Source organism: Corvus brachyrhynchos, unplaced genomic scaffold, assembly GCF_000691975.1.
Source record: "Corvus brachyrhynchos isolate BGI_N302 unplaced genomic scaffold, ASM69197v1 scaffold65, whole genome shotgun sequence".
NCBI classification, from domain to species: Eukaryota; Metazoa; Chordata; class Aves; order Passeriformes; family Corvidae; genus Corvus; species Corvus brachyrhynchos.
In genome coordinates, this window is record NW_008238365.1 from 2,747,198 (window position 1) to 2,755,060 (window position 7,863).

The 7,863-nt window shown below is 49.4% G+C and overlaps 1 long non-coding RNA gene across 1 annotated transcript; it reads left to right on the top strand.

Annotated features, from left to right (window-relative positions):
• The first annotated feature begins 421 nt into the window (after positions 1–421).
• Positions 422–6,631, top strand: LOC108447123. Its single transcript, XR_001862519.1, has 2 exons — positions 422–1,033; positions 6,028–6,631. It is a non-coding gene; the product is annotated as an uncharacterized LOC108447123 (long non-coding RNA).
• Positions 6,632–7,863: the final 1,232 nt, after the last annotated feature.

Sequence of the window (7,863 nt, forward strand, 5' to 3'; positions counted from 1 at the left end):
GGATCCCCAGGGCTGCGGGTGGATCTCTCATCCCCCGTGGATCCCCAAGGGCTGCGGGTGGATCTCTGCATCCCCCGTGGATCCCCAGGGGCTGCGGGGGGATCTCTGCATCCCCCGGGGATCCCCAGGGGCTGAAGGGGCACACCTCACCATGGTCTTCACCACAGCCTGCAGAGGAATCCCAGCTCTGGTGCCTGGAGCAGCTCTGCCCCCCTCTCCCCTGCCCTCGGTGTCTGCAGAGCTATTCCTCTCACAAGTTCTCACCCCGCTCTTCTCTGGCTGCAATTCCAACTGTGCAACAGCTTTTTGTTTTGATTTTCTTCTTCAATCTGTTATCCCAGAGGTGTTACCACCATTTCTAACTGGCCCAGGCTTGGCCAGCAGCATGTCCATCTTTGGAGCCAGCAGGGATTGGCTCTGCTGGACATGGAGGAAGCTTCTGGCAGCGTCTCACAGAAGCCACCCCTGTAGCCCCCCTGCTACCAAAACCAGGACACGCAAACCCAATACACTGAGTGACATCCCCTTCCCTCATCACCTGAGCCTGGTTCTGTCTTCCCTTCAGATCTCTTTAAATTACAGAGGTTTCAGCCCCCCCTCAGTGTAGTTGGACCTGTTTGGGCTCCAGCCCAGACAAAGCATCGCCTGCTGCAGTGGACAGTGTCACGTGGAGTGGTGTCACTTCAGTGCCTCGAGCCTAGCAAGCACTGGGGAGCCCTCAGTGCCATCAGGGCTGTGCTTGCCCTGCCAGCTCCAAGGCACTGGGGTTGTTGTTTGTTTCAGGGGTTTTTTCTGAGCCTTTGAATCCCGTTCTCATCCCCTCTCATGTTTTCCTTTTTTCCCTTTGTGGAAGGAATGTAAGGCTGAGGCAGAGACAAGGAAACACCTTGTTCTAAGTGTCACTGCTGCTTGTGCTGAGCTGCTGTGCCAAAGGCAAATCCAGGGTGAGGAGCTGCCTGGAATAGTTCCCTGTCTAATGGAAAGCAGAGGGATGTGTGAGCTGGACTCCTGATGGGAAGGAGGAGATTACAAGGTGAGCAGAGCACCGTGAAGGTGCTTCTGAGCCCCTCTCACAATATTTGGACGTTTTCTGTGCAGCTGCCCAAAACAAATGATTACCTCCCCCGAATGGGAGCTGCCTTATTCCTGGTGGAGGGAAATTCCACGCTAAACCATGTGGGATGTGGAAGGTCAGAGCATCCCAACACTCACCCTGGAGTGGAGAGGTGGGTGAAGGTTACCACGAAATCCACAGGAGTTCCTTTGCCTCAGTGTGGGAATCGATGTTGTGCAAGGAGCCAGATCCCTGCTTGTAAATCAGCTCAGCCTGTAATATCTGTCAAGTGTTTGGGGACACCTGGCTATCCATGCTGGATAAATGTCAGCTGTTATTACAGTTTCTTGCTGGGGTTATTGATTTCTCCCCTGCTGTTCTCCCTGGGATGGAGCGATTTGAGGAGTTTTGGTGGATCAGCTCTTCCTCCTTCAGCTCATCTTGCAAACTTTGAACCCTGAAGTGCAGGGCTGCTATCAGGCCTCATAATGCCCATCCCTGGAAGTGTCCAAGGCCAGTTGGATGGGGCTTGGAGCAGCCTGGGATAGTGGAAGGTGTCCCTGCCCGTGACAGGGGGTGGAACAGGATGGGATTTAAGTCCCCTCCCAACCCAAACCATTCCATGAGGATTCTGTGATAACCAATTCCAGCTTTCCCTGCTGTAGCTTTCCAGAGCCCAGGAGGTCAGGCACTGCCCAGCCCCTGAGAGCATCCTCCCAGGGGCACAGAATCTCCCCCGTGACCCTCACAGTGATATTCTGTGTTCTGCTTCTCCTCCAGCACGCACATCCACACCCACTTACCCTTTATCCCGGGGATTCTGCTCTTGTTTGAATGGAAATATGTTCAGCTCTGTTATTTCAGCCTGAAGGACGAAGTTATCATTCTGTCTCCCAGCAAATGCACTGCCCTCACCTTTCAAAGCTCAGCCATGAAATGCAAACCTTTGACAGGATCTGATCCCCAGGAGTCCCTGCAGTGTTTTAGCTTCGCTGTAAAAACTGCCTCAGTTAAAGGGAGAAAATATATTTATTATTCTCTCCTTCCAACTCCAGAAAGTCTTCCCTGCCCCCCTTTTCCCTCCCGCCATCATATCAAGAAACTTGCCTCGCTACTGTAGAAAATGTTCAGCTTTTAAGGGCAGAAGGGCCCAACTGTGATTATTTAGTCAGGATTTATTGGAAACACCGATGTGCAAGTCTTGGTTTTCCTAAATCAGCTGCACCAAAGGCAGGACGACACTGGGTGTGCTGGGTGGAGATGGATGTGCCTCATTAGCAGGGCAGGTGTTGGAGAGACCCTGGTTCTTTTAAAGCCTTTCCTGACCTTCCCAAGTCACAGGGGTGCCTTCCAAGTACCGCCAGCCTGGAAAGTGCTCCCTCTGTTCTCCTCCAGCCCTGCTAACAAAGCATTTTTTCCCTTGTCCATGTGAAGCATTTTTTGGGGTTACCTGTGGGCAGCTCTGGCTGCTGCTGAAGCATCACCCCCCCCCCCGTAAGAGCTCAGCTGCTGTAAATTGACTGTGTGGTCGTGGCAGGGGATGTTGTTGATTTATAGACTGAAGGTCTGGCGTGCTCATCTTTTTAATTAGCATCAGATCCTTGCCTGGGAGCCTCCTTTCATCAACATGTTGCTGTGCCAGGTGCTTTGGAAAGGCAGCAGAAGAGACTCCAGGTCCCCAAGAAGGTGCAGTCTGGTGCAATTAGAAGGGAGAGCTGCCTGTGTCACATCTGCTCACAGCTGCAGCCCTGAGAACTGCCCTGAATTTCACTCAGGTAAATCCTGGAACCAGCACTTCCAAACCCTCATCTGGCTGTGCTCAAGCTGCCTGATTTAAAGCCTTAAATTTAAAATTTAGCTCCAGCTGTGGGGGTGTCCTGGAGAGCCAGGCCAGGACCAGAATCAGAAGCAGTTCTGTGACTATTCAAAGTTCAGTCCTGGGCCCAAAGTTAATTTGTATACCAATGCCTTGCTGAAGGGGCAGGAGCCTTCTCAGCGAGTTCTTTGGTGACACAAAACTGGGAGGAGAACCCCAGAGTGCTGGAAAGGTGGGCACAGAGGAACTGTCTGGAATTCAGCAAAGGGAAAAGCAGATCTTGCACCAGGGGAGGAACAACCCCAGGCACCTGGACAGGCTGGGGGGAGAGCAGGACCTGCGGGTCCAGCGTGGTCCCTCCAACCCTGGTGTGATTCTGTCTCTTGGGCAGGACAAAGAGGGGTCAGTGTCAGAGACTGGAGCAAAATAACATCTCCCAGCCCTCAGGTAGCAGCATCCTGGCAGCTGCATCTGCACCTGAGCTGAGCTCCTGGCACAGCATCACCAGGGCAGGAAGGACGTGCAGGTCCTCTGTGCCTGGCACGGAACTCGATCCAAACACGGGCAGGGCAGGAAAGGGGAGTCATGTTCACCTAAATGTGACTGAGACACACTTTATGGGTTTCTTTGCCTTTTCTGATTGCGATGGGAGCAGGGGGCAGTAAATCGGCGGATTTTTATATCTTGTGCAAAAGCTGACATTGCTAAAATATCCCATTATCACAAGCTGCCATAAATGAGCTCTTCCAAGAGCCACAGCTGGACTCTGAGGGTGGAAGCAAAGCGATTACCGGAAGCCATGAGCTGCTCCTGGAAGAGCAGTGGGAAAGTCAATAACTTATTAGCACCAGTTTCTGGATTATCTGGTTTCCTGAAGAGACTCCGTCCCCCATTGCTCGACTAAACGGGGTTTTTGTTATGCAAAGCCACGGATTGTCAGCCCCCGTTCCCTCCCTGCAAAGAGCTGGCGTTTAACAGGGTGAGAACAGGGCTGAGAAATGCCAAAGGCAGCGGAGTCACAGCTCGGGGTTTGTTTAAAATTCGCCTCTGTTCGCCCTCTCGGTGAGAAATGGTTGAAGAAAATGAAACATCGCCAAAAAAAAAAAGACCCAAGGCAGGCAGAGCTGATCCGTGTGTGTTCAGAGCAGGAGGAGAAAGGTTCTGATGGGGAGGGATGAGGAATTTGTCATCCTTTTGTGGGGAGAAGTGCCTGCAGTTCTTCACCTTGGGGTGGGTACCAGGCGGGCAAGAAAGAAAAACTATTTAACCACGGAGACTTGAGGGACAAGAGGTTCTGTCCCAACCTTTCCAGAACCTTCTAAACACTTCTAAACCTTCTAAACACTTCTAACACTTCTTCTAAAATGTCTGTGGATATTTTGGCCACTTTGGAAAACTCTTGGAAGCTGTTCAGTGGTTGTAGACAAGGAAAGAGGAGCTTGGTGCTTGGAATGAGTTTCACAAGGGGAATTCTCCTTTGCTGCCGTCCTCCTTCACACGCACTAAATTAATTTACTTATTTGATGGACCATAATCTCTCTGTCACCACCAAAGCAGGATGTACACAGCTTTACAGAGATGTATTTCCTGCACCATTAAACCACTCTCCCTGTGACAGAGCCTGTGAATAAGTTCCAAGAGGTAACCTCAGATGTTTTAGGGCACGGCTTTCTAATAAATATATATGGATATCTGCCCTTGGAAACTCTTTGGGATGCGGCAGATTGAAAAGGAGGGCAGTAGGTTGGGGAGGAAAAGCCTGTTAACAAATTGGTTTGAACATTCAGCACCTCTGCTGCTGTTGCTCTGCTCTGAGTACACATGGCAGGGTAATTTATGTCCTGGAATTACAGTCCATATGAATTAGCCTGGCACAAATAGATCATTTCCTAATAATAATGACAAGATGCTTCAAGGAATGATGATGAGAACAGCACTTTCTTATATGTTCTGCTTTACTGCTGAGTAGTTATCTAATCATTTCCTTGTAGGGATATAAAAGGGTTTTTATTGCCCCCCTGTAATGCAACAAGTGCTTTTTGGAGGCTGTGGTGTGAAACAAAGCCCAGAAATAACAATAACAGCTCCATTTCTGTGCTGACCCCAGGGAGAGTGCCCTCCCCAAGTCAGGCTTCAAGGGAATGTGCCAGTGGGGAAATCCATGGTGTGGCTTGGGGTAAATTCCTCCTCTTTCACTTCAGGAGTGAGAAACTTTGTGTTTATTGCAAGATGTGATCACAAGATGGTTTGGGTTGGAAGGGACCTTAAGGATCATCTCCTTCCAGCCCCTGCCATCCTCTTGTGGGCTCCCTTCAGGCACTGGAAGGCCAAAATTAGGACACCCCAAAGCTTCTCTTTCTCAGGCTGAGCAATCCCAATTCCCTCAGCCTTTTGATTTGCAGCTGAAATTCTGTCTCTGAGCAGCCTGTGGTTTGTACAGCACCAGGCCCAGTGGTTCAGGGAAAGATTGGGCTTCCAGGTGGTTCTGCAGTATTAATTGTTGAGTTACTAATTAGTGAGGAGAAGCCTGGGCCAGGTTTTTCTCTCTGTTCTCCCTCCCTGCCTGAGCTCCAGGTGCTCCGTGACCGGAGGTGCCTCTCCCTCTCCCACCCCTGGGGAGGTCCTTGCATAATTCCCTTTGACTGCCTGGTGTTACCATAGTAATAAGTCATGATTAAGAAACCTTCTTTGAGTTGTGTTTAATCATGAGGAGCCCTTGCAGGGCCGATGATCAGAGGGGTCTGGTGAGCACACCAGTGCTTGGATGCTTTTCTCTGCTCACAGCACGGGAGGTGCCAAAATCCAGCCACAATCCCCGGAGGAGCCGTCGCTCTGTGCTGCTCCAGCCCTGCTGTTCCCCCTGTTTGCTTTGCTTCCTTTTGGGGTGTTACCAGCGTTTTTAAAGCCCTTCAGAGATGGTTGGTGGGAGGGACGACGCCTTTTCCATCTGCAGATACCCCTTGTCCCAGGGATGTGACTCACTCCCTGTGGAAACAGGAGCTGTGTGTGGTTACACTGGTCCTTAAACACTCCCCAGTATTGGAGTTGCCTAAATTGGAGCGTGATTTTCCCCAAAACCTGTGGGGTTTTTTTTGCTTTGTGCCTTTTACAAAAACATCTTCAGCAGCTTTTTTACCCCATCCCTCCCTCTTTGCAGCTGTCATTTGACCACGAGCCGGATCTCTCCTGTGCTGCCGCCAATTTATTGCCTCCCCAAGGTGCCATAAACCCCCTCCAAGCCCTGCCCGGGGGGAGGACACGACCCCCACGTGCACGAAGGGCTGCGAGGGGAAGCAGGAAAGCAGCTCCCAGAGGTTTTCCATCACTTGTTTAACCTGGTGGCCCCTGAGCAGCAGCGGAGTGAGGAATGGCTTCTCCAGGGGCTCTGCCCTTGTGGATAATTACCTGGAGGTTGCTGTCGAGTGCAGGAAGGGAGGAAGGAGAGGCTCCTGAGTGTCAGAAGATGCTGGGGTGGCGGCTGTTCCCGTGCTGGGGGACACAGCACTGAAATCACGTCCCAATAACCTGTTAACACCATGACTGAAACCTCCTACATAAGCAGAACGAGTCAGCTCTGTCCTTAGCAGGGCAAAATGCCCCTTTATTTTCAGTGTTTGTGGTTTCTCTGCAGAGGTTGTTGCTGTCCTTGGCTCTGTGTCCTGGTTTCACAGCCCTCAGTGCACTGGCAATCACACTGACCATGCTGAGAAGCCAAAAAAAAAAAAAAAAAGGGAAAACTGGGGAAAACTGAGAACTGGAGGCACAACAGGATTTTTCCAAAGGTGTGCAGAAGGTGTAGGGCAGAGCTGGGAGCTCCAGGATGAGGACTTGGCGTGTGAGGTGATGATGATGATGTGGTTTTAAGGGATGGGAGTTTATTCAGGCAGTAATTAATCCCCGTTTAGCCCCCTCACTGCTGCTCTTCCTTAGGACTGGCTCGAGGAATTCCATTTTTTGTAGCAGTTTTGCAGCGTTTGTTCCATCCCAAGTGCTGGTGAGGAAAATCCTGTTGGAGAGGCTGATGGACCAGCGCATTTCATTTTCCTTGATTTGATGAAAGAAAAAAAGCCCTGCTGAAAGGCCCTGGGCAACTTTGTGTGATTGAAACATAAAATCCATCACAATAAAAAGCAGCCAACGTATCCAGGAACGTGCATTAACTGAAGCAAGCACTCTGAAGCCTTTCAATGACACCAAATTAATAACACTAAACCCAGTGCTGGGTGATGAGCTGCCTTCATTGTGAGCCTGAGTACATTTCCACATTTACAACCTCGCCATGAATTGTGCTGTGTGGGCTCCTAATTGAGATTTGAACTGCTAGATAACTATTAGCATGCAAATCAGAAATAGTGGGAATAATAATAATAATACAAATGTTCTTAACCTACTCAACTGCTGGAACAATACTGCAGACAGAGAAGGATGATCCTGCAAGTGAGGTGGCTTCTGGACGTGAAGATTAGAGAACAAAAATACACTTGGCCTGCCTGGGTGCTTGTTATTTCATTATATGTTATTATATGTATATAATAGATATATAAATAATGTATTTTTTAAGCTACGTGAGCTGCTCTTGTTGCTGTACCCCACTGATAATCTGTGCAAATGCCACAGCACAAGTGTGGAACAAAATGATTTTGAATTCTCAGACTGATTAACCCTCCCTGTTCTACCAGAAAGGTTTGGTTTTAGTGGCACTGCTGCTACATTGGGATTCTCTGCACTACTTTTTTATTTCTGTGATGTTATTTACTGTCATAATTAGAAAATAAAAGGTCACTCCAGCTAATAATGTGTTTCGTGATGTATCAAAGCTTCTAATACAGCCAGGATGAATTATATTTGTCCAATAGCTGTGAATTATTGGTGAAATATTTCAGTCTGACTTGCTGGCCCGAGTGTCAGGTCAGGCCTTCTGTTTCCTTCTGCTTCTTTCTGTTTGCTTCTATTTCTTTTTATTTCCTTCTGTTTCCTTTTGGTTTTTTCTGTT